Here is a 26572-nt window from a genome sequence, read left to right on the forward strand (position 1 = left end):
GCATCTTTGTGGAATTGGACGTTTGAAGTTAACGCGAATGCGCTCGCCCGGGGGGGGGGGGGGGGGGGCTCGTGAAGCAAAGGTGACGGCACGGCACGGTGCGAAATAACGGGACGATACGTTTGTTTTTGTCCGAGTAGGAAACGCAACAGAAAACATTTCGTGCGCACCGCACTGCCACCCTTGTGAAGTGAGCTGAGTGGGGTGCACTGGCGGGGGGTGGAGGCTCGGAGACTTTCATTCATGCGTTTAAACTGTTTTTGTTGTTCTCTATTTTTATTAATTTACCAGGTAGAGCCCCACTGAGCTACGTAGCTCTTTTTCAGAAGCGACCGGCTCGCACAAACGACAGCTCGACGAAGTGGCCGATCGTAATGCGGAAATGTGTATCGGCAGCCAATTACTCGAAGGGCGTGAGAAAAAAAAATGCACACGCGACCACGAGGAGAGAGAGAGAGAGAGACGCAAACTCCAAATATACAGCAGCAGGCGTCGTCAGTGTCGGGATCGAACCCACGCCCTCCTGTAGACCAGGCGAGGTAGTTAACATATCCTAGCCACCGTAATGATGATGATGAGAGAGACGCAGACTCCAAATATGCAGCAGGCGTCAGGGTCGGGATCGAACCCACGACCTCCTGTATACCAGGCGAGGGAGTTAACATCTCCGAGCCACCGTGGCGCCACTCGATGTATCTGCTCGTGTGGGTGCTGGGACGGTGCCAATCTCCATCTCCGGCCCTGAGGCAGTGATGGAAAATGAATATGTATATAGCGGGCGCTGTCGTGTTTTATCGTACAACTGCGGCGATGCTATGGAAATATTTCCCAATAGGTGGAACCCTACAGGTGGCACACTCCAGGTGATATTCTACTGGCAGTACGCTACTGGTTGGTACACTGAGGATCCCCCGAGGGATGGACTGAGTGAACCCCGGACTGGGCTTTGAACTCATGCTCAGTGTGTGGAGGGCGACGAGCCTGCAGAGCGGTGTCAGCAGGAGGGAGAAGAGGGGGGGCCTGGAGGAAGCGCGCTCCACCTGGCAGACTCTCCCAGCGGCAGGCGGCGCAGGCGTGGGCCTCAGATGTCGAGGCTGCGAGTCAGCGCTGCCAGGGCAGGGCACAGCCAAGCGAGCTCGAGCCAGAGGCGTTTGGGGTTTATTTGTGTGTGCCGAGGCGAGTCTTCGCTCGCGAGCGTGACCTGGGTCACCAAACATCGCCTCGCGCCCTGGGCACGCGACGCGCGTCGTGGCCTCCTGTCCGCCGCTCCCTCTTCGGCGCCGGGCGGCTTGGAACACATCGGGCCGTGGGCCCCAGGTGCAGCTGCACCGCCCTCGCAGCTGCACCGCCTGCGTACTCGACAGCATGCAGCAGCTGCGCAGGCTACGCTGCTGCTGCTGCTCAACGCGGGGGTCGTCACCTGTCCGGGGGTTTTAACGCGGAGAGGTGCGGGGAATTGGCATTGAAATATTTCAAGGGGCAGGGATTCACTTGCAACAGGACACTGAACAGTGGCTGGGTTTGGTCTCCAGTGGAGGGGGTTGGTGGCAGCGCCAGGACGGTGACGACTGTGACGACGATGCGATTCTGACCGAGCAACGGGCGGCACACAGGCATCTGTTGTGCCGCACAGCCACGTGTCCACTGCGACGCACGTATCACCCTGCCTTCACCACCATCACCACCACCATCACCACCACCATCACCACCACCAACACCACCACCACCATCACCACCACCATCATCACCACGACCACCACCATCACACCACCACCATCGCCACCACCACCATCATCACCACCACCACCAACACCACCAACACCACCATCACCACCGTCGTCGTCATCATCGCAGATCGGTCGCCCGCCCGCCCGGAGGCGAGGGTACCAAAAAATTTAAAGAACCCCCGTGTAGCCTGAACAGAGTGTTGGGGCAAGTGCTGTTAGCGAGCACCTATGACGGCCGGCACGGCACACGAGGAGGTGGGTGGCCAGCACCACGCCCGGACCGCCTTTGTCTCCCGGATGGCGATGTTTTACACACTGCACCAGGTACTCATTTGAGGCTTAGTCGACCTAGGGGAGGCCCAGGACCGGTTCAGATAATCGTCACCGGTGCTGGCCGTGAGCGGGCATCGAACTCGGATGGTCGGGTTCGTCGCGCAGCGCTAACCGCTGCACCACCGCTCCCCACGAGGGCACCACCACCACTGCGCCACCGATCGGACACGCGATAAGCGAGGCCCATTGAGCAACGCGCCCCGCGAAAGAGAACGCGGCACTCAGAGCCGCACGAACGCCCCTTGCCGCACCTTTGACGGGCGCGGACCCTGGAGCCCCGCGGGTCAATATTGACCGTGGCAGCGGTGGTGCGTGGTGGTGGGTAGTGGGGGTAGAATAAAAATAAAACAACTAAATAAATAATTTCTAGCGGCCGACAAATGAAGCGGCTATTTACGTGGCAATTAGCCTCACAAATGGGAGTCCGCATAGTCGCGGCGCTGTTGACGCGAATGTGTGCGGTCAGTGTAGGCCCGCTGTTTGTGTTGCCCCGGTATCCGCTTGAGCAATCGCGGTGCCCTGGGGGTGGAACAGAGGGGCTCGTCTGTGTGACCTCGACACCGGCCACTCCGGGACGGGTGGCGGCGGGGGTCGCACAATGGGCGCTACAGTTCAGGCCCCCACCTCGGCCCGCACGAGGCCACCTCAGCCCGGCGGTCTCCGTGCAGGCGGGCCCTGCGGCCGCCGGCTACGGACGAGCGAGGGCGAGGAGCGGGAGGGGTTCATGACTCAGCAGGCATCGCACGACCTCCTCCTTCCCCTATCTGCCCCCCCTCCTCCTCCTCTCCCCTGCCGCCTCCTGCCTCTCATCCTCCGCATCTCCGATTAACGCGGTCGGCTACGCACGGTGCGAAAGAAGTTCAGCAAACATACGTGCCTCCACGTAAAAAAAAACCCCACACATTTACAAGTGTTTGTTTTTAATTTTACATTCCATCTGGGGGAGAGTTTATTCACCAGCATTGGCACAACACAAGCAACACTCTGTGATGGTGTCGACATTCAGTGACTCATCGACAGAGTCAGGTTTGCTTGAGCCAATTCTGGTGAACTGCCCGACGTTTAAAGGCAAGGACCCCCTCCCTCAGCCAGCCCCTCTCTGTGTGTTAGATTCGAATCCTCGGATGAGGTGGAACGAGATATGAGGGACAGAAGCTCGTGGAGGGAAATGATTGGTGTAGCTGACGCTACGCAGTCACGTGACTTGTGGCTTCGTTGAAGATGTGAGCCTTTGGTTCTCTGTGGACGTCGATGTACCGTGTGAGTCTATGTCAGTCTATGGGTCACTGTGTAAGTCTATGGACCGTGTGAGTCTATGTGAGTGTATGGGTCTGTATTAAAGTCTGTGCATCTCTATGCGATTCTGTGGGGGTCTATGCGAGTCTGTGGGTCTCTATGCGAGTCTGTGGGGATCTATACGAGTTTGTGGGTCTCTGTGTGAGTCTGTGGGTCTCTGTGTGAGTCTGTGGGTCTCTGTGTGAGTCTGTGGGTCTCTATGCGAGTCTGTGGGTCTCTATGCGAGTCTGTGGGTCTCTAAGTGAGTCTGTGGGTCTCTATGCGAGTCTGTGGGTCTCTATGCGTGTCTGTGGGTCTCTATGTGAGTCTGTGGGTCTCTATGTGAGTCTGTGGGTCTCTATGCGAGTCTGTGGGTCTCTATGCGAGTCTGTGGGTCTCTATGCGAGTCTGTGGGTCTCTATGCGAGTCTGTGGGTCTCTATGTGAGTCTGTGGGTCTCTATGTGAGTCTGTGGGTCTCTATGCGTGTCTGTGGGTCTCTGTGTGAGCACAGTTGACGTTAGAAAAGAGGCACGGAATCAAAGATCACGGAGAGAGAAAATCCGAGCAGCAGCCGCCCCCACGCGATCGTGGAACTCTTAGCTGAGAAGATGATGATGAAGATGATGATGAAGATGAAGATGATGCAGATCATTATGAATATGATGATGATGATGCACAGGGCGTGTGGTGGGAGGCCCTTATCCAGCAGTGGGTGGACGTGGCGTGCTGAGCGCCGTGTACAAGTTCACGTGCGAGTGGCGCTCCCCGCGAGCCCCCACCGAGCCCCCCCCCCCCTCCAGACTTCAGACCGCGCCGCCCCAGACGCTGGACGGCGCGCGCGCAATGTGAGCGCCACGTGGAACAACGCTGCGCCACACGGCCTCTCAGATAAATAATTACAGTGGCCGGGGGCGCGGGGGGCTGTGTGTGGGGGGGGGGGCACACCCGCACTTGGCACCTACCCCCCCTCCCCATCCATCATCTATCCCGGCCCCCACCACCACCACCTCCACCACCAACACCACCACCACCTCCGCCACCAGCACCACCACCACCTCCACCACCAGCACCACCACCACCACCACGCTCCCGCGCGGTGTCGCTCGGCGCGGTCGCCCCTGGCCCCCCCCCCCCTCCCGGGAACGGTGCCTTCGGCGCCATCGCCCGAGGATTCGTCCACGTGCGATCCACCAAATCCTCGATGCTGCTGCTGCTGCTGCCGCTGTCGCCTCGACAGTGCTGGGTCGCAGGCCACGAGCGCTTCGTGGCTGAGATTCGTGAAACTATTGGACGTCTGTGAAAAAGAGTTTCGTAGCTTATCGGATTCCTCCAAGGATAAATAAACATTCTTATTATTATTATTCGCGAGGATTGCCACCTGTCCGGGTTTGGCCCGGGACAGTCCCGAGTGCTGTTTGTGTTCGGCTGACGGGGACTGATTCGTAACGGAGACCGTGATCAATATCAACACAATACCAGATGTGTCTCTGTGTACGTCTGTGGCTCTCTGTGTACGTCTGTGGCTCTCTGTGTACGTCTGTGGCTCTTTGTGTAAGTCTGTGGTTGTCTATGTAAGTCTATGGCTCGATATATGTCTACGCATAATCTAAAAATCGTGAGCACATTCGAAAATAACGCTGTCTTAATTATATGCTTTTAAGATGGGCCATGACCCGAAACGTCACCCACATTGTTATTGAGGAGGGTGTTGAGTTATTTTGTTCAATGTGCACCACCACCAACGGAGCAGAATCACCAAATAATTCGTCTATTTTATGGATCATGCCATTATATTTAGGTCTATCGTTCTGTATGCAAGTCTATGGATCATGTTAGTCTATGTGAGTCTATCGGGGTCTATGCGAGTTTATGGGTCTCTATGTGAGTCTATGGGTCTCTATGTGAGTCTATGGGTCTGTACGTGAGTGTATGGGTCTCTATGTGAGTCTCTAGGGGTCTATGTGAGTCGATGGGTCTGTATGTGAGTCTATGGGTCTCTATGTGAGTCTATGGATCTCTACGTGAGTCTATCGGGGTCTATGTGAGTCTATGGATCTGTATGTGAGTCTATGGGTCTCTATGTGAGTCTATGGGTCTGTATGAGAGTCTATGGGTCTCTATGTGAGTCTATGGATCTCTACGTGAGTCTCTCGGGGTCTATGTGAGTCTATGGGTCTGTATGTGAGTCTATGGGTCTGTATGTGGGTCTATGGGTATCTATGTGAGTCTATCGGTCTGAAGGGAAGTTTATGGGTCTCTATGCGAGTCTATGGGTCTGTATGCAAGTATATGGATGATGTTAGTGATGATGTAGGGAGCGGTAGTGTTGCGCTACGAACCCGGCGACCCGAGTTCGGTTCCCGCTCACGGCCATTGCGAACCTCGTGGTCACTGCGAACCCCGTGACCCTCGCCAGCGAGACTCACAGCTCCCCCCCCCCCCCACCACGGCTCGGCCGTCATCCCTGCCCCACACTCGGTCACAACCAATGAAGCCCTCAATGTGCAGCCGCTGTAGTTCGCACCCTGCCCAGGGATTATTGGTGGTGGGGTGGTGGGGGGTACACAACACAGTTGCCGCGCACCGCGCCACGGCTCCAATCGGTTGAAGCTGCCAGCAACAAACGGCACGATGATTAAAGTTGTACCAGATAGAGAGTGTGTCTGGGGGAGTTGGGTTTAACAAGGAAGGACAGGGTGGGAGATGGGGAAGTGAGAGGAAGACTCAAGGTGGTAGAAGTCACAGAGAAGATGAGAGAGAGAGAAAAGGCTCTGGTGTGGTTCGGTCGTGTGGAGAGGCAGCGGGAACATGATGTGGGTCAGACGGTGCAGGTGTTGCAAGTTGAAGGAAAGAGATGAAGAGGAAGGCGGCAGCAGAAGAGGTGGGGGGAAGGGGGGGGGCAGCGTGTAGAAGGTTGCCAATGACGGCGGAACACCTCCACTCGAGTGGGACACACGAGTGGGACACACGAGTGGGACACACGAGTGGGACACACGAGTGGGACACACGAGTGGGACACACGAGTGGGACACACGAGTGGGACACACGAGTGGGACACACGCGTGTGGAGGAGGAAGAAGCTGGAGAGTTTAACGCGCGTCTTGAATTGATAAATTGTTTCGATTTAAAGCTTTCGTGACTGCAGGGATTCATATTCTTGGTTCTTTCGGTAAAGTCACGTAGAAGAGAAATAATAAAATAATAAAAATAAAACAATAAAATTCTCACGACGTTTCGATTGCAACACAAGCAATCATCATCAGGTGGATGTTTCTTCTTAACGTTAGCACCATGGACTAACTTTTAGCAAATTTTCTTGCCGTGTTTTTCACACCTGATGATGATTGCTTGTGTTGCAATCGAAACGTCGTAAGAACTTTATTGTTTTATTTTTATTATTTTATTATTTCACTTCTACGTGACTTTACCGAAAGAACCAAGAAGTTGAGCAATTGTGTTTATGGTTATTGGTTTATAGGAGATTGGGATCAGAGAGGCGATGGGGAGAGGCCTCATCACCGGCACCTCTGAAGAGTAATCCGTCTCTGCTCCAAGGTGTGGTGTCGATATGAGCCTAGCCAATCGCATTCGTGGGTATTTTCATCAAATTATAACTTCAATTTTAGATGTGAAGCTTTCGTGACTGCAAGGATTCATACTCTTAGGTTTTTTCGGTAAAGTCACGTAGGTAAAAAAGAAAATTAAAAGTTAATAAAAGTAATAATGGAAATAAAATAAAATAATAAATCACGACGCATAAACCTTGATGCAGTAATTTTAGCTGTGACAGTCTCACCTGATGACGGAGACTTGTGTTGCCTCCGGAAGGTCGTGATTTATTATTTTATTTTATTTCCATCATTACTTTTATTAACTTTTAATTTTATTTTTTACCTACGTGACTTCACCAGAAAAAACCTAAGAGTTATAACGTCAAGTTGTTGTTATTATTATTCGCTTATATATTTGTGTGCCCAGAAATTCCTCACGACTCTTTATTTATTGTTAAAGAAGGTCCTGACAGCGGCTTCGCAGTAAGGAGGGGAGCGATGACGACGACCACGATGCTGCTGATGCTGCCCCGTGCGTGGTCCCAACCCGAGTGGCAGCGATCCGCAGGTTCAGGCGTTTGGGGTGCTTGGCCAATCGCGGCGACATATCCGTGCGTGTCGGGATCGTCCCGTCCGAATGGACGCACAGGAGGCTGCATCGTCCCCCCACACCCCCCCCACCGAAATCCCAGCTGCTGCTTCTGCTGTCCTCACACCCCCCCCCCCCCCATGGCTCCATCTCCCCCCCATGGCTCCATCACCCCCCCCATGGCTCCATCACCCCCCCCATGGCTCCATCACCCCCCCCCATGGCTCCATCACCCCCCCCCATGGCTCCATCACCCCCCCCCATGGCTCCATCTCCCCCCCCATGGCTCCATCACCCCCCCCATGGCTCCATCACCCCCCCCATGGCTCCATCACCCCCCCCCCCATGGCTCCATCACCCCCCCCCCATGGCTCCATCACCCCCCCCATGGCTCCATCACCCCCCCCCCCATGGCTCCATCACCCCCCTCATGGCTCCATCACCCCCCCCCCATGGCTCCATCACCCCCCCATGGCTCCATCACCCCCCCCCCATGGCTCCATCTCCCCCCCATGGCTCCATCACCCCCCCCCCCCCACGCCCGATCTGATCCGGGTTTTGTCCGTGGAAAAGGTGGCGACCCTGGTGTTACCCCCCCCCCCCCCCACTCACACAATGCCAGGCTGTGTGTCGTGTTTGCCGTGCGCTGGAATTGCCACAGTTCCCCCCCCCCCCGTCCTCTTGCTCCCCCCCGCCCTCCCCCCCTTCCCCCCCCCCCGGCTCCCCTCCCCGGTGCCCCCTCTGACGCGGGTGGCGATCTTGCCGCGTGTTTTGCTTTAGCGCCGCTGAACAGCCGCCGCAGCTGTGGCGCTGAACAAACCACAATCAGAGCCCTGAGCAAGCACCGCTCCCTGTTCTCCCTGCTGCCTTCTCGCTCTTCGCGTTGCTGGGGAACGGCCACGGATGGCGGTGGGGGTGGGAGGCGGGGGGGGGCGGGTGCCCCCCTCCCCCGACCCCCCGCTTGAGGGCAAACGCGGCTCTGCCATTGGCAGGGCGCTGGGGCCAATTATGGCGCGGGAGGGATGAAAGGGGCGCGCTGGGGAGAGGAGCGCGCAGAGCCAGAGAGAGAGAAGAGCGGCCGTGAGAGACGCGAGAAGAACGGCGGAGAGAGGCGGCAAAGGAGCGGAGAGGCGCGGCGGGCAGAGCGAGAGGACAAGGGGCTCCCCCCGCGACAACGAGCGCGACCCGGCACGAGGAGGAGGAGGAGGAATCTCAGTAAGTGTCCCGTGGTGCCAATGGCACGTGGCGCGCACAGCTCGCTCACACGGGGAACGGGCGTCGGTGTTCGAGTGGCAGGTGCTGAGTTGTACCGAGACAACTCAGCTTTATGACGGGACGCCTCTGCGCAGTGTTGATGACTCGAGACACGTGCCCGGGGTTGGCTCTGTGGACGAGAGGTGGCGACCCGACTGGGAGCGCGCGCGCGTGCTCCACAGTGCCCCACCTGCCCGGTCTGCACGGGCCCCGTGGAGCAGAGCCGCGATGCGCCCCCCCCCCCCCGGGTGCATTACAACGACGCCCGATTCCAAAGAGCGGAGATCGAGCGCAGCTTCTCTGTTAAAAAGAAAAAAAGAAGCAATCGGTGCCGTATACAGGAACGACTCTAGATGAGCGTCTACCACGTGATTAGGGACGCCGCGATTTTGTCAACTGTGACGTCCGCATGTTGGTGCGCGTGGTCACCACGTGATGCGCGAGTTTAGCTTGCGCGCAAAGGGATCAGCGCCGTGGATGTTGTCCACGGCCGTCGATCTCACGATCGGGTTCCGCTCCCGCGACTCGCGCCGTGATATCTGCAGCCCCCCCCAGCTCCGGAGCGCCGATTCCTAGTTCAAGGCTGCGGTGCACAGGCGGAATCAGCTGGTACAGCTGTACCGGCTGGTATACAGTGGGTACAATTAATAGAGCTGGTACACAGTCGGTACCAGCTGGTACAGCTGGTACACAGTCGGTAACAGCTGGTACACAGTCGGTACCAGCTGGTACAGTTGGTACACAGTCGGTAACAGCTGGGCTACTCGCTACGATCGCATGTCCTGCGCTGGCTCATGAACTACGGCGTCTGATCTACGTCGTTAACACGGCAGGAGGCTTTACCCTTTCCGGCAACAATCCGCCGTGAAGATGTCCACACACCGCTCACAAGGCATCGATTTCTCGTTAATGTCACCCTACATTACAAATGAATAAGAACGGGGCTTTGCCAATCGTCTGCTGGATGAAGGCCTTGCACCACGCCGCGTGGATCGTGGAGGTTGTTTGACCATACTTCACCACGCCGGTCAGCGCGGGGATGATGATGGGGTGGAGGCCAGGGCCGGTTCAGACATTATTGGCCACTGATGTTAGCCGTGGTCGGGAATCGAACTGGGGGTTGCTGGGCCGCGTTAACTTCTGCACGGCTGCCGTGCCTGGTGCATGAGATTATATATATATGCCTGTGTTCATGCTTCATTAATTATTTATTCAAATATTTCACCTGGAAAAGCACCTTGAGGTGGAACGTCGCGCTTGCAAGGTGGGGGGGGGGGGGGTCCAGGGCAGAGCAACATAGCTGGACGCGTCTCAGTGTTCAGTGATGGAAATTCCACGTTCGTGTGGCAGGTGGCAGTTTATCCACAGCTAACGCATTGCTTGCTGCTCGCAAAATCCCAGATCAAGTTGATCGTGGGGTGGGTTTCTTTTGGTTGGTCTCATGGTGGTTTATGGTGGATAAGGCGCTTCATAAAAAGTAGAGGTTGTTGTTATGATTACGATGACATTTGTTGTTATTATTATGATGATATTTGTGGTTATGATTATGGTGATGATATTTCACGCGAGGTTGTCTCGCTGTGCCATCTAACCTCGACAAAGTTCCACGCGGTGTGCGTGTCAACTTTGACTGCCGCGGGCAACAGGTGTGTAATTATAAATACACGATTGTCTCTCAATTATCCACAAATTAACAGTGCACAATTTTTATTTCTAAATACCATCGCTTCGATTTTTAAACATTCACAGTCACGACATTTATATTTTGTCTCTGGCCAGCAATGGAACTCGTAAAGGTCGACGGAATATGAAGTGCACGGGTGAAGGTGCAGATCCTGCAACTGGTTGGCTCGTACCACTGCTGGCAGAAGGGGGGCCACCACTAGAAGGGGGGCTGTAGCGACCCCCCCCCCCGACCTCGATAGAGTATTTCTCCACCACTCTGGCTGTCGCCTGATGAAGCTGGTTGCTGTAATTACCGGCGAAACGTCACGGTTCTCGAATTATAAACGTCGTGGGTTCACTCTCCAACACACAGCGGCTGTGTGGCTGTACTCGTAACGAATTGGCACGTTTTGTTTACGTGACAAACCTTACTGATTGGTTGTGTCGGGCGGTAGCGGGTTTAACGACACATTTACGCGATCTAAAGCAAAAAAAACGGTATTATGGAGCGCCTATTGATAAGAAGCGGTTGGGTTTAAACTGGAGATGGAATCGAACCAGCGACCTCTGGATCGCAATTCCCAGTGTGCGCTGACGCAGTACACCACGCGTGTCGGCATGTATGCGTGTGTATGTATGTATGTGTGTATGTATGTGTGTATATGTGTGTATGTACGCGTGTATGTATGTGTATGTATGTTCAATGGTAGCGGTAGTGTAGTGGTTAGCGCTACGCTGCGCTACTAACCTGGCGACTCGGAATCGATTCCCGCTCACGGCCAGCACCAGTGACGATTATCTGAACCGGTCCTGTGCCTCCCCTAGGTCGACTCAGCCTCAAATGAGTATCTGGTGCGATGTGTAGTAAACATCGCCACTGGGGAGACAAATGCGGCCGGGCGTGGTGTTGGTCACCCACCCCCTCGTGTGCCGTGCCGGCCTTTATAGGTGCTCGCTAACAGAACTTGCCCCTAAAGTATGTTAAGGCTATACGGGGGATCTTTGTCTTTGTGTGTATGTGTGCATGTATGTGTGTATGTATGTAGCTATGTTGAACTTATTTCGCACCGTACGTAGCCAACCGTGCTAATAGGAGGTGCTGTTCGCATAATTATCCAAGAAATGTAGTTGCTTCACCCTACATCACACAAATTAAAAAGAACGGGGCTTTGCCGATCCACTGCTGGATGAAGGCCTTATACCACGCCGTGTCGTTCATCAAGGTTGTCTGACCATACTTCGCCACGCCGGTCAGCGCAGGGTTGATGAAGGGGTGGAGGCCAGGGCCGGTTCAGACATTATTCGCCACTGATGTTCGCCGAAATGCCTGACAATGAACACGTGACGGTGGTCCTTAATCAATAACGTCACGAAGCAGTCCTTAGTGAGCCGCAGGTTGCCGACCCCTGCCCATGGTAAACTGGCCTCCCATGGTTAACTGGACTTATATGGTAAACTGGACTCCCATGGTGAACTGGACTTAAATGGTAAACTGGACTCCCGTGGTGAACTGGACTCCCATGGTAAACTGGACTCCCATGGTGAACTGGACTCCCATTGTAAACTGGACTCCCATGGTGAACTGGACTCCCATGGTGAACTGGAGTGCCATGGTGAACTGGAGTGCCATGATAAACGGGACTCCCGTGGTAAACTGGACTCCCATGTTCCGGGGATCGGCAAACTAAAATAACAAGAAGAGCCATCTATGTTTTCCCTCTCTCTCCCGAAGTTCACGAGCTGCAATGCGGCCTTTAAAGAGCCACCGCCGCACGCGGCTCCTGAGCCGCAGGTCGCCGACTTCCCCCCGCCCCCCCTTTCGGTATAGGGCTACACCCAGTGCCGGATTCTCCTAGTAGCAACAGCAGCTACATATGTAGCTACTACATATGTAGGTGCTACGGGCCCCGCACTTTCAAGAGTCCCACGCTAAATGCTTTCAAGCTATAAATTCCGGTTCAGTGATTCTGCACTTGCTCTATTACTATAGTACTATACTGCCTTCAAGTTTATGAACGACTTGGTGTTTAAGGTTAGCGATTTGTATTAGTATCTGGCTGTATAGCAAATGAAAAAATACAATTACTTTACTATGCAAGTAAAAAATGTGTGTTTTAATGTTTTATTTTGATTAATTTAGGGCCCCTTTATAACATATGCTACAAGCCCCGCACTCGCTTAATCCGGCACTGGCTACACCGAAGGGGATTACAAACGCAGCAACCCCGCGGCAGCGGCCACGCGAGTCAATGTCACACGGTGCAGCTCGCCATCGAGATTCTTCTCAGAGGTTCATTCGCCAAACGCGACGTCGGACGCTCAGCACGGGGTTCAGCCGGTCGAGCGCTCGGTGCGCAACTGCGATGCACAACACAGGCGCCCAGAGGCTGCTGCTGATGATGATGCTGATGATGCTGCTGATGATGATGATTATGCTCCTGCGCTGCTGATGCTGCTGCTGATGAGGATGCTGATGCTGCTGATGATGATGTTGATGATGCTGATGCTGTTAATGCTGCTGCTGCTGATGCTGCTGCTGATGATGATGCTGCTGATGATGATGCTGCTGATGATGTTGTTGATGCTGCTGCTGCTGATGATGCTGCTGCTGATGTTGCTGCTGATGCTGCTGCTGATGATGATGCTGATGCTGCTGATGATAATGATGCTGCTGCTGCTGATGATGATGCTGCTGCTGATGATGCTGATGATGCTGCTGATGATGCTGATGATGCTGATGTTGCTGATGATGCTGCTGCTGATGCTGCTGCTGCGAACCCGCGTTGTAGGCAGAAGACAGTGCAGACAAATCCAGTGTTGTGCCGCACTGCGCTTGGGCATCTATGCCGCTGACCGTCACCGCCACGTATGCATGTGGCTGTATGCATGTTGAACTTCTTTCGCGCCGTACGTAGCCAACCGCGCCAATCGGAGGCGCGGTGAAGAATGGTTATATAAACCCCATGACTCACGTGGTATGCGGCGGGCCTCATCCAGCAGTGGATTTACGCAAATGCACGGTGTGCGATATGCAAGAAATCACCGTCATCATCTCATAACGATGTGAGAGAGTGCAACGTAGGTTGCACGCGCTGTTTGTCCATACTTCACCACAATGGCTCATGCCGGTTTGCTGAAGGGGGAGGGAGGGGAGGGGGCGGCGGAAGGGGCGGTGGGGGAAGACCGATTGAGACGTCACTCGCCACTGATGTTAGCCGGGAATCGACCGAAGTTAAATCGCTGGGTTCATAGTGCAGTGCGCTAACCGATGCGCCACGACTCGCCCCGGATGAATTAAAGCAATTGCTAAGTAATACAGACTTAAAGTTGTCATAAAAAGTTGGCGATTACAAATGTAAATGTGTGTAAAGGCGTTGCTAGCGCGAGATGGAGAAGCGTGCGGTTTAACACGCGGCCGGAGCTCGGATCCTCGTCGGATAGGGTAGGCAACTTGGAGGTAGTGATGGGTGGGACTCGTGTGTAGGGTGCAGGAGGATAGGGTAGGCAACTTGGAGGTAGTGATGGGTGGGACTCGTGTGTAGGGTGCAGGAGGATAGGGTAAGTAACTTGGAAGTAGAGACCCAGGGGAGTGCTGATGAGACTGTAAGGAGTGAACCTTGCAGGCCAGTGGCGGGTCGCATGAATGCCGTGCGCGGTATTTCACTGCGCCCGCCGTGCTCACGCGAGAGTGTGACCTCGGGAAACCCAGGGCAAACTTTCGCTCCAGGCTGCGTCTGCGGGCAGCTTGTACCACGTGCTCCCTGCAGCCGCACAGCCTTCTGGGAGTTCGTGATCTCATCGACATTGGTTCAACACAAGCGAGCTCTGGACCGGTTTCGACATTAGGTGTTTCATCAGCAGCAGCGTCAGGCTCGCTTGAGCTAATGCTGGTGAACTGTCAGATGTTATGGGCAAGGACCCCTCTCTGTTAGATGAGTCCCAGTTCGATGCAAACTTATACAGTACACAACACAGATCATTGCTGCGATTGTGGTGACTCATATTGCTACGAACAATAATAATCTACGCCTCGAGTTTCCTGGCTGGCTGCTGGCTGGCCTCCTCTCCACCACTGCCAACAATAGCTCTGCTGATGGTGGCTGCTGCGGGCTGCACGGGAGTTGTCCGTGTGACAAATACAACGTTGAATTGAATTGAAACGGCGGAAGAAGACGTCCCGAAGACAAAATAATAATACAATAATATTACAACAATAATATAAAATAATAATACAATAATAAAAGTAATAATACAATAATAATATAAAATAATAATAATACAATATTACTACTCTAATGAGCCAAAAATCGCTGTTTGTGTGTCCCGCGCATGACGTCACTCCACATGAGCCCCCCCCCGTCATGAATATTCATGAGCGGGTGGATTTTTACACTCACACAGAAGGTCGAGCGGAAATCATTTTTTTTTGCAAATTCGCTTTAAGCTTGACGTTTCTTTATTGAAAGTGATTCTAATAAATAATTCTACGCAGCAACAAATTGGATTTGGTGTCTTTATTTCTTCAGCACTTGAGGCAAAAGGTAAAACTAATTATGCTTCTACATTATGGTAAAATAGACATTTCTCGGTGATTTTCCAGATATTTGATCGATTTCCAATTAATTTCAAACCCAGCGACCGAAAGCAGAAGAGAATAAAGTATCAGGGCAGTGAATTTGAACAAATTGAAGGTCATTTATATACAGTGCTACAGTGACATGAGGTGAAGTGTTTTATGATGTAGTTTGGTGCAAGATTCATTGGCATTAAATTTACACAAGATACAATTAAATATTACATCTTCCGTCTTAGGACGGTCAAAGAAGCTAGTTAAAATAATAATACAATAATAATACAAAATAACACTACAAAATAATGAAACAATAATGATACAAAATAATAATACAATAATACAAAATAATAGAATAAAAAACTAAATAATAATACAATAATAATACTAAAAAATAATACTAAATAATAGAACAATAATAATGGACAGTGACCGCGAGGAGGTGTGAGTGATGAATACAGAAGAACGGCCACGGCTAAGTCAGCGTCGCTCATATCTCTAACTCTCTCACTCTCTAACTCTCTAACTCTCCCATTTGTGCTCCTCTGAACGCAATTCTTTCGCCAACACTTCAATTCCTAGAGAAGATATTTGTTTTAAACCTCACGACACAGATTATCCTGGCATTATTTAATGATATACATTAAACCAGATGTACTCTGCGCGCTCCGAGCAGCAGAGGAAGGATCGTGATGACCCTGACAGCTGCCTCTGGGTTTTCCATTGCTGATGAAATCGAACGCTTGCGTGAATTTTATCCACATCGAGCGCCTATCACTCGAGACGCCCTGGGACATAGCCGAGAAAACGGTGACAGCGAACGGAAGGATGATGTCGTCGACACCAGACGTTGAGGAATGAGCGAGAGTAGCCAGAGAGGAACACGTGGGGGGCATCACGGAAGAGCTGTCGGGGAGGGGCTGGGAATGAGTGGAGGGCGAGGGAGCACGGGAATTGGCGATAGAGGCGAGGCTTCAAGAGGGGAGCGCAAGGGGGTTAAGGAGGGGGCTGCTTCGTGTGCAGGGGAAGTTTTAAAGAGAGCTGGAGCACGTGATGATGCTGATGATGCTGCTGCTGATGATGATGGGCACGATGCTGATGGTGAACAAGATGGTTAAGGGTAAAACTAACAACTATTTTTTTATTTTACCAGGCAAGGTCCACTGAGCTACACAGCTCTTTTAGAGAAGCGACCTGCCACTCACAAATGACAGCTCAACAAAGTGGCTCGTCATCATTACCATCACGGTGACATTCACAGCAGCAGCCAAATGCTCTAAATAAAGATAAAGGTAGAGGAGCGTTCAGTCGTGAGGACTCTCTCAGGGTGAAGGGCAAGGGACCGGGCAGTCGCTCTGCACACTCCACGTGCACGCGAACACACACACACAAAGACACAGATCCCCCGTGTAGCTTTCAAAGATTGTTAGGCCAAAAGCTGTTAACTAGTAGCGCACCCGGGGGTGGTGTGATGGGTAGCACCACGCCCGGCCGCCTTTGTCTCCCCGGTGCCGATCGTTCTCACACCGCGCCAGTTAAAGCTGAGTCGGCCTACGGGAAGCCCATCATCGGTTGAGATATTCTCCACTGACGTTGTTGGCAGTGAGCGGGAATCGAACTCGGGTCCTCTGGTTCGTAGCCCTGTGCGCAAATTACTGCGCCACCGCTCCCCACGCACTGCACGTGCACTTGAGCACACGCACATGTACACACACGTATACACACACACGTACACGCACACGTGTACAACGCACACGTGTGTACACGCACACACACGTGGACACACACATCATCACGTGTGTACACGCACACACGTATGTATACGCGTACACGCACACACGTGTACATACACGCGTGTACACGCACACACGCGCACTCACCCCATTTCCCCCGCGCCAAATACCAACCCGAGCCCTACCGCGTGCGCGCTCCCCTCGAGTCCTCACCTCTCAGCGCCCCCCTCGCTGCCCCTCCTCCTCCTCTCTCCCCCCCCCCCCCCTCGTCCCCCCCTCTCTCACCCTCGCAACCTCTCCCTCGCTCCCCTCTCCCCGTGTCTCCCTTCTCCCCTTCTCTCATCTTTTCCCCACTCACCACCTCTTCCTCCTCCACCGCATCTCACGCGTGTCCACCCCCACCCCTCCGCACGCACTCGCCGAGAGCCGTGTGGGCTGACGGGATGAGTAGAGAAATAAAACCACGTCGTAGCACGTGGAGACATACATACGGGAAGAGAATTGAGCTGTCCTCTCAACAGCGGCGCTCTACAGCGTTGTGTCGAGGTTTGTTGTGTCGAGGGTTGTGTTCAGCCGTAGCCCGTAATCGTTTTGGGGGGCACACCCACACTTCACCCCACCACCGCACGCGACCCGCCGATCCAGTAAATGGAGTGAGCCCCAGCAACACCGAGGCATGGGGCCGCCACGGTGGCTAGGAGATGTTAACTACCTCGCCTGGTATACAGGAGGTCGTGGGTTCGATCCCGACCCTGACGCCTGCTGCTGTATATATGGAGTTTGCGTGTTCGCGTGGATTTGTCTCCGAATCGCTGCCGAAGAATCAACACTCGTTAAGAGTAATTTGGCTGATAAACATTTCCGCGTGATAAGCCACTTCGTTGAGCTATCATTTGTGATGGCCACGTCGCTTCTGAAAAACAGAGCTACATGGCTCAGTGGGGCCAGACCTGAAAAAAAATATTAAAATGGACAGAGTTCCAGTCGGCTGCAGAAGCGCATCTGAAAGCGTGCAATGCGGTGATGGCCCAAAGCCGCTGCTGTTGCTGCGAGGACGCCCGGAGTTTGCGTGATGATGGTGTATGCTCCTTGACGAGGTCAGCGACCACCACCACCACCGCCACCACCACCACCGCCACCACCACCGCCACCACTACCGCCACCACCACCACCACCAATCACCACTACCGCCACCACCACCACCGCCACCACCACCACCACCGTGGCAGCTCCCTTCGCGTCTCAGTTCGGGTTGGTGGGTCGCGCGCACAGATGTCGTGAAACTCCCTTCCCGTGGGCGTCGCCGTACCCTGGCTCCCAGGAGAAGGCGGCACAGCAAGTTAACGAATCGCCGTCTGTGTCTATCTGTACGGGGGGAAGAGCGTTAGTTGTGATTATCGTAAATACTCATCGTGAATTGTGACTCAGTGTGGCTCTCCTGGGTGAACGAGTAGAACGTTTACACGCGTCGCCTTTAATGCTGTGAACATTTCTAAATGTACGGCGACCGTTTTTTTCTAAAATCTCCATTCGGCGACCGATAATGCAACCAAAATACCCCTCCGAATGTAACAACCCGAGCGAGGCCTGCGAGTTTACTCCTCAACGCTGCCCACAGCCCTCCTCCTCCTCCTTCGTATCTCCCCCCCCACCTCCCCCTCCCGCTATTCCCACTTTCGTATGCCATCACTCCGGGTTCGGAAACCACAACAGGGCTTTCCTGCTGATGTCATGTTTCCATCGCTGGCTGGAGCACCACGAGGCCCGGGCACTTGCGGAAAGCCCCTCCGCACAGACAAAGCCGACCGAGCAAATAAACTCTCCTCGTTATCGGTGGAGCGATCCTCCGCCGAAAATGAAAATGCCTTTTCAATCTCGCCCAGGGTCTGACCTCTGCGCACGTGGCGCCGTGAGCGAGATATCTGCGGAGCGGACGCGGCGAAGGGCCACAGCCGCTGGCAGGCGGCATGTGGGGGAGGGGGGGGCTGCTTCGATCTCCCAGCGCGCCAGTTGAAATATTGGGGAACATTTATTAAATCTTCCCCACACCTCCACTCCCCATCTCCGAGTGCGGTGGGGTAAAGTGGAGGTATACGCGTCTCGGGGCCCCACGGTGGCGAGAAGTGAACTACCTCGCCTGGTATGCGGGAGGTATTGGGTTCGGCCCTGACGCCTGCTGTGTATTTGTAGTTTGCGTTTTGAGTATATGGTTGCTATACATCTCCACATGATGATACACCGCTTTGCCGGAATCGAACTCACGACCTCCTGTATACCAGGCGAGGGAGTTAACATCTCCTCGCCACCGTGGCGTTCCCCGAGTTCCATTTCTGACCAAGACCAACGTCAGTGGCGAGTGATATCAGAACTGGTCCATAGGCGTACCCTCGTCCATAGTGGTGAAGTATGGTCAGACAACTCCCATGGGGAGGCCTTCACCCAGCAATCCACCTCCGATGGACACGGTTGGCTACGTACGGTGCCAAAGATGTCCAACATACATACAATATTCATACATACAACATACATACAACATTCATACATACAACATACATACATACAACATACAACATTCATACATACAACATACATCCAACATACATACATTCATACAACATACATACAAAATACATACAACATACATACATTCATACAACATACATACAACATACATACAACATACATACAACATTCATACATACAAAATACGTACAACATACATACAACATAATACGATGACGCATCGACGATGGTTGTTGCTCATGATGTGTGATCTGGCTGGCGGCTTGACTACGCCTCCTTGAATTCACATCACACACCATTATCCCCTGCTGCCAGATAAAATAGGTACCGTTTTGTGAGAGGTCAACGGGGGTTGTCGTCTGGAGAGACTGGGTCTTGTTCGTAGGAATGTGGAATTGCCAACATTGGCTCAGGCTGTCCAATGGAGAGGCACAGCGCCGCGTTGCTCGTTGATACGAGCTGCTTGGTTTATCGGCCTCCTGGGGCTGGCGATGGTGATGATGGCGGTGATATTGGTAAGGGTGATGGTGGTGATGATGGTGATGATGGTGATGATGGTGGTAATGATGGTGGTGGTGGTGATGGTGGTGGTGATGATGGTAATGATGGTGGTAATGATGGTGATGGTGGTGGTGATGATGGTGGTGGTAATGGTGGTGATGGTGGTGGTGACGGTGGTGGTGATGGTGGTGATGGTGTTGGTGATGTCGATCTACATAGCTCTTTGGAACGCGTGGACACAATAAGTAATCATGAGCGTCATTCTGGAGAAGCAAACTAACAGCATAAACAGGCAGACAATGTTACTCTCACATATCACGTCCCTCCACGTAAACACAACGACAAGTATGTTGTACACATCCCATCAGACACGCGATCTACTGGGAGTGCGTAATTTCAGCAGCGTTGGTTTAACACGAGATACAAAAAATACTGGGGACCGGTTTCGCCATTCAGTGACTCATCAGCAGTCAGGCTCGCTTGAGCGAATGCAGGTGATGCCTGCAAGATGTTATGGGCAAGGACCCCCTCTCCGTCAGAAACGGGTCCTATTTATGGAATATCAGTTGCCGGAAATGTTCGCATTTCCACGTGCTCTCAAAGCGCCGCATTGTAACCCGGCGAGACGGGGGTGCGGGGGGGGGAAGAGTCGATGGGGCTGTCGTCTGCCGCTGCCGCTGCCCGTGATGATGAATAATGAGGCCGTGAAGCGATTAGCGCGTGCTCAGTGTTCAATCCGAATTTTCAGGAAACCTATTTTTGAAAGGAAGGGATGGAGGCGTGTGGGTGATTGTGGGTGGGGTGGGTGGTTGTGGTTGGGGTTGGTGGTTGTTGGTGGGATGGGTGGTTGTGGGTAGCTCTTTGAGGAATTCCCACCGACCGCCAGCCCCCCCGCGCTATTCAAGAGAGAGACGCACACGGGCACCTGCGCTGCTGTTGCTGCAGGAGCAGCAGCGCCTCGAGACTTCCTGAAACACGAGGCCACAATCCGCGTGTTGTGCGGCGGGCGGAGGTAATGATGATGGTGGTGGTGCTGTGGATGGTGGTCAAGTGGTTGTGTTGGTGGCGGCGCGTTTGTTTTCGCCCCGCCAGGTGCGTCTGGCCCACGGTGAGGGCCGGGCGGGCGGGGGGGTACCCGGCGCGGCCCACAATGGCCTAATTGTGAATTGTGCTGCGCGACCTCGCTATACGGCTCGTGGTTGTTGTGAGATCACGACCAAGTAGCTGGCTGGCTGGCAAGAGCAGGTGGTGTGTGCGGTGTATGTGGTGTGTGGGTGGTGTGTGGATGGTGTGGTGTGTGTGTGGTGTGTGGGTGGTGTGTGTGCGGTGTGTGTGTGGTGTTTGTGTGGTGTGTGGGTGGTGTGTGTGTGGTGTGGGTGTGGTGTTTGTGTGGTGTGTGTGGTGTGTGGGTGGTGTGTGTGTGGTGTGGTGTGTGTGGTGTGTGGGTGGTGTTTGTGTGGTGTGTGGGTGGTGTGTGTGTGGTGTGGGTGTGGTGTGTGTGTGGTGTGGGTTTGGTGTGGTGTGTGTGTGGTGTGGGTGTGGTGTGTGGGTGGTGTGTGGATGGTGTGGTGTGTGTGTGGTGTGGTGTGTGGGTGGTGTGTGTGTGGTGTGGGTGTGGTGTTTGTGTGGTGTGTGTGTGGTGTGGTGTTTGTGTGGTGTGTGGGTGGTGTGTGTGTGTGGTGTGGGTGTGGTGTGGTGTGTGGTGTGTGGGTGGTGTGTAGCCGCCGGGGAGCGCGGTGGTGTTAGTGGTTAGCGTCGATGCCCTACGAACCCGGCCCACCCGAGTTCTATTCCCGCTTGTGGCCACCAAACACCGGTGACGACGATCTGAACCCGGTGTTGTGCCTCACCCTAGGTCGACTCAGCCTCTAATGAGTACCTGGTGCGATGCGTAAACATCGCCACTGGGGTCGACAAATAAGGCCGGGCGTGGCGCTGGTCACCTAACCCCCCCCCCCCTCGTGTGCCGTGCCGACCTTCATAGCTTGCCATTCGCTAACAGCACTTGCCCCAACAATCTGTTAAAGACTATACGGGGGATCTTTGTCTTTGTAGCCGCCGGGGTGAATGCCTCCCATCCACCCTCCCCTCTCTCCCTCTCCCGACCGACCCACCGACACGACATACCAACAATATCGAGTTGTGTTTTTGAAAGGCGCGCTCGCTCCGTTATTTATTTATTATTACCTTTTTTTTTACTCCGACAATTTTTTCGAGTTGATTCCTGCACGCTACACGCCCTTTCTGGGGCGAAACAGACGCCCGGCTTCAGGAACCACCACCACCACTACGGCCACCACAACTACGGCCACCACTACCTCGGCCACCACCACGGCCACCACCACTACGGCCACCATCACCACCTCGGCCACCACCACCACCACGGCCACCACCACCTCGGCCACCACCACGGCCACCACCACTACGGCGACCACCACCTCGGCCACCACCACGGCCACCACCACTACGGCCAACACCACCTCGGCCACCACCACGGCCACCACCCCCACTACAGCCACCACCACGGCCACCACCACGGCCAACACCAAGGCCACCACCACCTCGGCCACCACCACGGCCACCACCCCCACTACGGCCACCACCACGGCCACCACCACAATGGCCACCACGGCCACCACCACCAGCACGGCCACCACCACAATGGCCACCACGGCCACCACCACGGCCATCACCACCTCGGCCACCACCACGGCCACCACCACCACGGCCATCACCACCACGGCCACCACCACCACGGCCACCACCACCACGGCCACCACCACCACGGCCATCACCACCACGGCCACCACCACCACGGCCACCACCACCACGGCCACCACCACCACGGCCACCACCACCACGGCCATCACCACCACGGCCACCACCACCACGGCCACCACCACCACGGCCACCACCACCACGGCCACCACCACCTCGGCCACCACCACCACGGCCATCACCACCACGGCCACCACCACCACGGCCACCACGGCCATCACCACCACGGCCACCACCACCACGGCCACCACCACCACGGCCATCACCACCTCGGCCACCACCACGGCCATCACCACCACGGCCATCACCACCACGGCCACCACCACCACGGCCACCACCACCACGGCCACCACCACCACGGCCATCACCACCACGGCCACCACCACCACGGCCATCACCACCACGGCCATCACCACCACGGCCACCACCACCACGGCCACCACCACCTCGGCCACCACCACCACGGCCACCCCCGCCCCACTGCCCGTGGAAGCGGGGAGCTGCGACCTGCGTGTGCGTCACCAGTTTGTATTCCGATCGTCCCGGTGCGTGACAGTCACGCAGATATTTGCACGTGTGTATGTTGAACTTCTTTCGCATCGTACGTAGCCAACCGTGCGAATCGGAGGTGCGCAAAAAACTGTTGTAAAGAAATAAGTTTTCAATGTAGATGATTTCAACGTGCATAGATGCAGTGGCTTACTAATTATTGTCAGAACTGGACTTTCGCCAAAAGTAAGTGAAATGTCGAGTTTAAAGGGATGGGTGTTGTTGTGACCGGACTCAGGCTATCAACTCGCTAATTCTGAGTGGACGAAGCCGGAGTCAAACCCAGGCTCAGTGGAACCCTCTGGAGTCAAACCCCAATCCACTTCTCACCCCATGACTCACTGCTTGCCGGTGCGATACAACTCTTAAGTACCAAGAGTGGCGAGTGATGTCATAACCAGAACCCACTCACCGTCCGCCCCAGGGTCGGATAATCTTCACTGGTGTTGGCCATGAACGAGAATCGAACTCGGGTCGCCAGGTTCGTAGCGCAGTGCGCTAACCGCTGTACTACCGCTCCCCACACAGATATATACACAGAGATACACACACATAGAGATACATACAGAGATACAACTGTGTGTACTATGTGTGTGTACTGTGTGTGTGTACTATGTGTGTGCTGTGTGTGTACTATGTATGTACTATGTGTGTGTACTGTGTGTGTGTACTGTGTGTGTGATGTGTGTGTGTACTGTGTATGTACTGTGTGTGTGTACTGTGTGTGTACTGAGTGTGTACTGTGTCTGTGTACTGTGTGTGTACTGCGTGTGTATTGTGTGTGTGTGTTGTGTGTGTACCGTGTGTGTACTGCGTGTGTACTGTGTGTACTGTGTGTTCTACTCGGCAGACAGCTGTCTCCTCGTACGGTTTCATTTTGTGCGCGCTGTTTAATTTGGAAGGCGTCTGCTACTACATCTGCTACTACATCTGCGACTACATCTACTACTTAGCCTGTTATTGGGATAGAATTGTCGTCTGCTTTTTAAAGAAGATGAATGTAAGAGCCTTCTAGCTCAAACGAGCCATGGGGCAACACTCATCTCTGTTAGCAGTCCTGAACGAGGTGCGGAAATTCCACATTCCCATGCCGGGGGCTACAGTCATTGCATAGAACAACCAACTGTCAACTGCCCACAAAGTGGTACGTAATTTATTCACCAGGAAAGGATGATGAGGAAGAGCTTCATGTGTCGCTGATTATTTTGCCGTGTGCCTGGGAAGACTGCCCATAATTGATAGCTTAAATGAAGTGGCTTGCCATCACGTGGACATTTACAGCAGCCGAATACTCTAAACGCGTGGTGTTTATTCTTAATGTGGAAGGGAAAAATCCGGAGAGACCCGGAGAAAAATCCGCGTGATCACAGGGGGAGAGAGAAAGACACGCACACTCCAAACACACAGGAGGCATTAGGGTCGGGGTCGACTTTGTGTTGTGTATTATCGAGTGCGGCTGATGGGCACCACGGTGGCGAGGAGATGTTGACTCCATCGCCTGGTGTGCAGGAGGTTGTGGGTTCGATCCCAACCCTGACGCCTCCTGTATATTTGGAGTTTGCATGTCTCTCTCTCCCCGTAGTCGCGTGGATTTTTCTCCGGGTCCTCCAGTTTTTTCCCCTTCACCCCGCCTCGGCATGGGAATGTGGAATTTCCGTACCTATGCACAGGACGAGAAAATGAACAAAGGAGCACCTGACTCACTGCTCCGTCCCCCACGTGTCGAGTCTGGTGAATGTCCGCGGCTGCTGCTTTTTGATGTGTAATGAATGAACCCCACGGCCCCCGATGGAATCTCACACCCCCCGTACACACCCCGTAGACCCCCCGTACACCCCCCACCCCCCGCTCCCTAGAAATGCTTTCACGAGGCACAGTCCCTTTCATCGTTCCCGCATTAAAACTTTTCGGGCCTTGCGATGTATTTGCGTTTTTTTCCCTTCATCATCTTTTTAAGCCCACCGTGATATCGCCAATTGAGTAGCAGTGGGACATGTTCCCGGGCAGACGGCAGCTCCACGCGCTCCCCCCTCGCGCCATCGCGGGTCCCGCTGTGTCCGACTGAGTCCTCGCGGACCCTGGAGCGGGCCGTGACCCCGGATCATTCACCGCTCAGCGAAACATTTTTTTATCCCTTCTCGCTCTGTCTCCCCCTCCCCCTTTTTTACCCAACAAGTCGCCGTGTTTGCGCGATCTCCCGGCACGGAATGTGACAGCTCTTCCAGTTGCGCGAGGAGTATTTTATTTTCGTGATCCGACGCGGGACCGCCTGTGCCGCAGCCGCCAGAGGCAGCGCCGGGGAGAGACCCTCTGGGCGGGAGCTTTTCTCAGCCGTGCGCGGTACAAACCCCGAGCTCTCGAGAGCGCACGACCGGGCAAATAAACTGCGGCTAAAACCCTCTCATTCCGTTTAATTAATTTGTAAATGTCCCCAGCCTGTGTGCGTGTCAATGTTCTTCTCCGAACCGTTTGTTCGCCGTGCGGCGAGCACTCTGCTCGGAGCGCCGCGTGCGCCATCACAATCCCCCCCCCGTGTGTGGATCGCTGGCAGTTCAGCAGTAGTTCTGTGACAGCTTCTTCCCTGGGCCACTTGTGACACGGCGCAACCTTCCGCTGCTCGCCCTGGGAGTGGGGACTTCTCGACGGTCGCTCATCCTCTCCCCATCTCCTCCTCCCCCCCCCCCTCCTTCTCCCCCCAGTCGTCCGTGCTGTGGACTCCCCGGCCCCGTCCGAGTCTAGGCGCAGGACCTCCTCGTCTCCTCTGAAAATGCAGTCCCCACTGATTCGTTTAACCGCGACGCAAATGCGATTTGTGTTGCGTCATTCCTTAGCAACTTCTTGGCTTTGCAATAAGGCGCTTTGCATATAAATAGAAATTTAATTAAATATAAACGAATTACGAATTATAATCGACACAATTTACCACACTCATCTGTTAAATCGGGGCCGACCGGCACCATCGCGTTACACGTGACAACGCGACCGCGTGTCCCACCACGTGGCCACCGACCCGCCCTGACGCGGCTGGTCAATACGGACCCCGCTCGAGTGGACACGCGGGGGGGGGGGGGTCAAATCGTGGTCGACTCTGACCGGACGAGGTCAAGCAGAGAGTTGTGATCCCTCCCAGGGGGTTGACCGAGCCCGCTGCGCTTCAGCAGCCGAGATCAGCTGCTGACCACGCCGAGAGGACTTCAGCAGAGAGACAGAGAACGAGGTGGCTCCTCCTCCTCTCCCTTCCTGCATTGAATGTGATTTGCGATATGGCCCATGGACGTCGTTAGTTCAAATCGAGGCATGAATCGGTAGAGCTGCCGCTCGATGCATGCGGGCTGCGTCGTCACGACGAGCAGCGCCGCCCTGCGGCACGCGCCGTGTGTGTGGGGGGGACGAGTGGAATGTAGCGCTACGATCACGGCAGCCCAGGTTCGATTCCCGCTCACGGCCAGCACCAGTGATGATTATCTGCACCGGTCCTGGGCCTCCCCTATGTCCACTCAGCCTCAAATGAATACCCGGCGAG

General features: G+C 54.5%; 1 protein-coding gene across 1 annotated transcript in view; it reads left to right on the plus strand.

Annotated features, from left to right (window-relative positions):
* The first annotated feature begins 8516 nt into the window (after positions 1–8516).
* Positions 8517–26572, plus strand: part of LOC133354822 (collagen alpha-1(X) chain-like) — a 50839-nt gene continuing 32783 nt past the window's right edge. Inside the window, exon 1 of the mRNA XM_061571971.1 lies at positions 8517–8691. The gene's annotated coding sequence lies outside the window, so the exon portion shown is untranslated. The remainder of the gene's footprint in view (positions 8692–26572) is intronic.

Source organism: Lethenteron reissneri, chromosome 6 (assembly GCF_015708825.2).
Source record: "Lethenteron reissneri isolate LAM-NWPU_2019-01 chromosome 6, ASM1570882v1, whole genome shotgun sequence".
Lineage (NCBI taxonomy): Eukaryota > Metazoa > Chordata > Hyperoartia > Petromyzontiformes > Petromyzontidae > Lethenteron > Lethenteron reissneri.